The sequence below is a fragment of the Pteropus vampyrus genome, unplaced genomic scaffold (assembly GCF_000151845.1).
Source record: "Pteropus vampyrus isolate Shadow unplaced genomic scaffold, Pvam_2.0 Scaffold272, whole genome shotgun sequence".
Classification (NCBI taxonomy): Eukaryota; Metazoa; Chordata; class Mammalia; order Chiroptera; family Pteropodidae; genus Pteropus; species Pteropus vampyrus.
Genome location: NW_011889053.1, coordinates 348,090 through 354,277, shown reverse-complemented (window position 1 = coordinate 354,277; position 6,188 = coordinate 348,090).

Genomic DNA, 6,188 nt, shown 5'->3' with positions numbered 1-6,188 from the left:
TGAGCATCTGCCGTGGGGCCTTCCTGGCGTGCCCTCTGCTTTAGGGTGCTGCTCTGCTCACACCAGACAGATACACAGGCAAAAGCTCCAACTCGTGCGTCCCTGTACGACGCTGCCTCTGAAGATGAGAGCACAGAGTAGAGCACGGCAGGACCACTTCAGGAGAGCAGCTGCCAGAGGCGAAGTGATACAGTGGCGAAAACACAGACGAAACTACACAGACGCAGAATAGGAAATGCCAAAGAGAGAGACACATCGGGTGAGGTGTTCACGCGGAGGAAGGGTCTCTAGTCACAGGTTGGAGAACCTGGGTTGCCCCAGCTGGTCATAGACGCAGATCAGAGGAATTAATGAGCAGCGCCTGGCGGCTGACTGGACGGCAGAGAGAGAAAAGATGAGAGGCCTGGCCTTTTCCAATACTCTCCTTTACCTCTGGACTTCTGATCACATAGATGATCAGTTCCCCCCTTGAATGACAGTGTTCTCACGTCGACGAACTATGAAACGAAATTGGAAAGCTAATACGACCACATATAATAGCTGTATAGTATGATATCCTTATGGCCAATAATAATTATGTAATTCGAGGCCCAAATCATATAAGCATTACATACTGCTCTTGGACACAAATTCGCCCTTCTACCCAAAATGCTACTGAAATAGACTGAGTGTTACTGAAACCTGCCAGGATTTGTCCCAAGTTCTCAATAGCGTCAGACACACAATCCTGAGTCGCAGCGAAGTTTCTGTGGCACACACTCCACTCTGCAAACCCTTTGCCAATGCACTGGCATCAAGGATGGCCCAAACCTAGGAGTTTCGTAATATTTCCAGACCTCCTGTTATTACTTTTTTTCTCTGCTTACAATCAGACTCTGTTCCGCACACCTATAGCAGGAGGTATTGGTGTGGGGGGCAGTGATGGGAAAAGAACAGTAATCGAGGGGCTTCTTCCTTCCATGCAAACACAGACAGAAATGGATTTGCTTATAAGACACAAAAAAATCAGCCACTCCAAGAGAAGATCAGTAAACGTGGTATTCCTAAGACGACAGTATCTCTTAAAATTCTACAAGTAGTCAGGGCCATTGTTAAGATGGCGATGGGTCCCCAGGCTGTAAAGTCGCCAAACGTAGCTCTAGAGGTTCCCGTTGGACCAGCACTGCAGTCACGGTTCTCCCAGCCCAGCTCTGCTTCCTTCTCTCTTTTCCGTCAGGGTAGCAGCTCGGCATTGCCACTTCAAGGCTTTCTTGGCCCGATCCCACCCCATCCCCATCTTCATCCTTTAGAGGCACGTGAGCAGCTGAGGGATGCGGAGACAGCGTCTGCTCATGCACTGAATAAAAATAGACACCTGATCATTTTATTCCTGATGAGATTTTACCATTCTCCGCCGAGACAATGTAGTTTGAAATCTAAGGGGGAAAGCTTGGCTTACTTTAAATACTGTGAATTCTGACGATGTGGAAAATATTTTTCAACTTTAACTTTCCAAAGTATAAATTATTCATGTAAATTCCTGATTTTTTTTTTGCATATTTCATTGGACTTGTGTCTTTAAGCTTTATCGTTGCCCGTATGTACAGAAAGGGAATAAAAATATAAGTTTATGAATGTAAAAAAAATCATGTCACATTTGCAGACACACAATTCAAACAGGTAATGCCGATGACGATGAAGAAAAAGAAACTTCATTCTCCACTCCACGGACCACAGAGGGACAAACTCTTAAAAAACAACAGCACTTACGTGCTTCCCATTCTCCTCCACGTCAAAGCGAACCCTCTTCCCAGATACGCTCTCTGCCAGAACTTTCTCTCTGTTGGCCTTAATTCTCTCCTCCTCTTAACTATGCAGACTGGCTGCTGTTCCTTCGAAAAGTCCTTCTCTTTGGTCATCGAAGTCAAGGCCCAGCTCACTTCCTTCCAGTCTCTGGCACTGAACTTTAACGTGCGCTCAAATTTAATAAACGAATTGTACAGAAAGGGAATAAAAATATAAGTTTATGAATGTAAAAAAATCATGTCACATTTGAAGACACACAATTCAAACAGGTAATGCCGATGACGATGAAGAAAAAGAATTGTTTAACGTGCGCTCAAATTTAATAAACGAATCGTCCTTATAATGTGGGGGGAGGGGTAAAAACGATCGATGTGACTTAGGAATATAGTTCAGCATCGTCCCTCACAATTACTTCCCAAATATTTCGATTTCTCTTTCAATCCCACATCCGGTCTGTCAGGAAAGCCCCTCAGTTCTACGTTCCCCCAGCCCCTACCCCCAAATAGATCCTGAATCTGATCCCCTCTTTCCCCCTCAAACACTACAACCCTAGGTCATCCTGTCATCGTCGCTCACCTGGATATTGCAGTAACTGCCTAACTCATCCCTCCCCTGCTCTTGCCCTTAAGAGCCTGTTTTCCACCTGGAGCCAGAGTCATACATTTTTTAAATGTCAAACCAGATCTGATCAATCATTCCTTTGAAACTGTCCAACTTCCATTACACTTCAAGGAGAAAGCAAACTCCTCGCCACGAGCTACAAGGCTCTGTTCCAGACACACCGGCCTTTTCTGCTATCCCTCATCCGTGACCAGGTCATTCCCATCTCGGGTCCTTCGTGCTATTACCATTCCTCATGCTTGGGATAACCTCAGCTGGGACTCCCTTTTTCTACAGCTTCACGGCTCTGGGTCTCTGTCGTTTGGGTCTCTGCTTAGAAGTCACATCTTCGAGAAACTCTTCTTTAACTAGACTATCTAGAGTCATTCTCCTCTTTGGTCATTCTCTATTCTGCTTTCTTTTCTTTAGAGCAGCGATAACTCTGGTAAATGTCATTTGTTCACGTGTTACCTGTCTACCCCTCTAGAATATAAGCTGCACGAGCTGAGTTGTTCCTGTTCCCTGCCTTTCCTCTAGTGCTTGGTACACATTCAGGACTTGCCTTTGAAATGATTCAATGAATGAAATCTTAGCAAAGAATCTACTCAACTTCGTTGCTAAGGTTTATTAATCAAACACATTACACATAACCTCTCCTCTTCTCATTATAAACATAAGTAGACATTTTGTTCTTTTTTAGTAGAGTCATATTTGAGCCTAATTTTCCTAATTTCCTCAAACTCATGATGTTTTACCTATAACTTAAAGCTTAACCTATGAGATTTGACTTCTGTATCTAAAAGATGAAGATAATACCTACTTTGCCCAATAAGAAATCTGTAATGCTAAAATGAGACCTTGGGTTGGAAAAAGGTAAACTGCAAAGTTCTGTAATAAAATAAGGGAATATTGTAAAATTGCAGGATAAAGATATTAGTTAATGACTGTATGCTAACAACTAAACTTTCATTTCCAAATGCCTTCCACACAAAATCACATTTAATTCACAACCTGTGTCCAGAACGTGGTCAAAATTCAAGAAAATAGGGCAATGGGGTTCTGGCAACACGAGGCAGATACTAAATAAGAAAGTAGAAAAAGAAACTTAGAAGAGGTTTGAAAAAGCAGCCACATTAAATAAAGCTGCACGTGTTTCAAATTATCTAGCTACCTTGGTCAAACAATTTAAAACTATACAATATCTGAAAATTATTGTCCTGGAACAGTGCACGTTGACATCTTGGTTGGCCTAAGTAACTTTCATAATGAAGACAAACTTTCTGATTTGAATTTCACTATCACCTTCTAAGAATAACTTTAAATCAGAGTTTTGAAAAATTATATTAAGCAACAGTTTGAAAGTCAAAAGCCAATGATCTGAACAAGTTAATTTGTTTTATAGGAAGATACAAATTATTAAAGCCAATCCCCCTCTCCCTCAAAAAAAAAAAAATTCCTTGACGAGAATATAAGATGTATCTGCATGAAATACACAATGACTCATCATCAGTGGAATCTCGCTCTAGGTGATGTATTGGCCTAGTTCAGCACTGTCACCGCCCGCATTGTTGTGGGCGTCCACAGCTGTCACATGGCTGCTCCCTTAGGTTAAAAAGCCTCACAATAGATATGAAGCTACTTAACTCTATGGAAAACACACACACACACCTGATGTTGACTTTAATACAGTGATCTCATCACTGCTATGCCAGCAGCTGCTACCATGAACTCAAGCCTAATCCACAATCATAATCCCACCTCCAAGTACATGAAATGTAAGAGCAAATCTCTCAATCTTCCTGACCCGAAACATAAATATGCTCTCCCGAGAGGTACTGGTTATAGCTAACAAAGGTACTACAATTTTTAAGATTTTTAATTAAAAGATTCTCTTAATTCGTATGGTTGTAGTTGTCAAATGAAAAAGTTACAATCCCACGTGAGCACTTGATAAATATCCAAACATGAGCAACTGCGATGTCTCGAAGCTTACACGTGCTTTTCGTCAAGAGTCATTTTTCCTAAGAATCTCTCCGTATTTGCTTACTTTGTATTCCAATCAGGAGTTCTAAATGGTCCACTTATGCACCTTGGTTTTGTGTGTCAGGTCACAAGGGCCATCCCCAGGTCCACTGTTCCCTTCTAACCATGCCATTCCTGTAACTTATACTTCTAAATTAAATCTCATCTTTCCCTTGCACGCACACACAATTACTTGCGCATTGCATTAACTACCCCCAATGAACCCCTCTTTTCCTACTGTGTAGGCAGAGTTAACGTCAAAAAGTATTTCCTATGCTTTAAGGCTGCCCTCAAATTTTTATCGTTGAGAGGAACTGCATGGCAAGGACCCCCTCAGTTACCCAAACAGGTAGAAACATCCAGACTAGAGGACTGGCGAGTATAGCATTAAATAACCGAAAGATCCTTATTTCATTATAGCTACCCAAAGTGAATTAACATGGGTATTTGCGAACTGTCAACACTTTGCTTATACTGCAGTTTGTGTGCGCATATAAATTTTTAACAGGAAGAACGTGACTGGACAATAACCAGAGACTAACACCATGCTGTCTGGTACAGTAGCCACTACCCGTGTAGGAGTTCTGAGTACTTAAAATGTCACTAGTTACAAATTTTTCTTGCAATAAGGACTTTTAAAATCTACACTCTTAGCAACTTTTAAATATTATATAATACATTATCATTAACTACAGTCACCATGCTGTACAGTACATGCCATGGCTTATTTATCTGATAACTGGTAGTTTGTACCCTTTGACCCCCTTCATCCATTCCACCCACCCCCCCACCTTTCTCCTCTAGCAACCACCGATTTGTTCCCTGTATCTATGAGCTCATCTTTTTTTTTCCCTCTTTGGATAAATACCCACAAGTGGCATTCCTGGGTCATATGGCAGTCCTATTTCTATTTTTTTGAGGAACCATCATACTGTTTTCCATAATGGCTGCACCAATTTACATGCCTACCAGCAATACACAAGGGTTCCCTTTCCCCCACATCCTCGCCAACACTTGTTATTTCCTGACTTTTTTGATAACAGCCATTCTAACAGGTGTGAGGTGACATTTCACTGTGGTTTTGATTTGCATTTCCCTGACGATTAGTGATATTGAGCATCTTTTCATGTATCTGTTGGCCACGTGTATGCCTTCTTTAAAAAAAAGTCTACTCAGATGTTTTGCCCACTTTTTGATCAGACTGTTTGGGGTTTTTTGTTTTGTTTTGTTTTTGCTATTGCATTTTATAAGCTGTTTATATTTTTTGGATATTAGCACCTTATCAGATACATGATTTGCAAATATTTTCTCCTATTCAGTAGGTTGCCTTTTCCTTTTGTTGATTTCCTGTGCTGCACGGAAGCATTTTAGTTTGATGTAGTCCTGTTTATTTATCTGTGCTTTTGTTGCCTTTACTTTTGGTATCAAATCCACTGTGTTTTCTTTTAGGAATTCTATGGTTTCAGGTCTCACATTCAAGTCTTTCATCTATTTTGAGTTCATTTTGGTGCATGATGTATGACAGTGGTCCAGTTTCATTTTTTTTTGCATGTGGCTTTTCAGTTTTGCCAACGCCACTTATTGAAGAGACTGGAGACTGTCCTTTCCCTGTTGCATATTCTTGGCTCCTCTGTTGTAAGTTGACTGACCATATATATGTGGGTTTATTTCAGGGCTCTTTATTCTATTCTGTTGATCCATGTGTCTGTTTTTACACCAATACCATACTGTTCTGATCACTATAGCTTTGTAGTATAGTTTGAAATCAGGTACTGTGATGC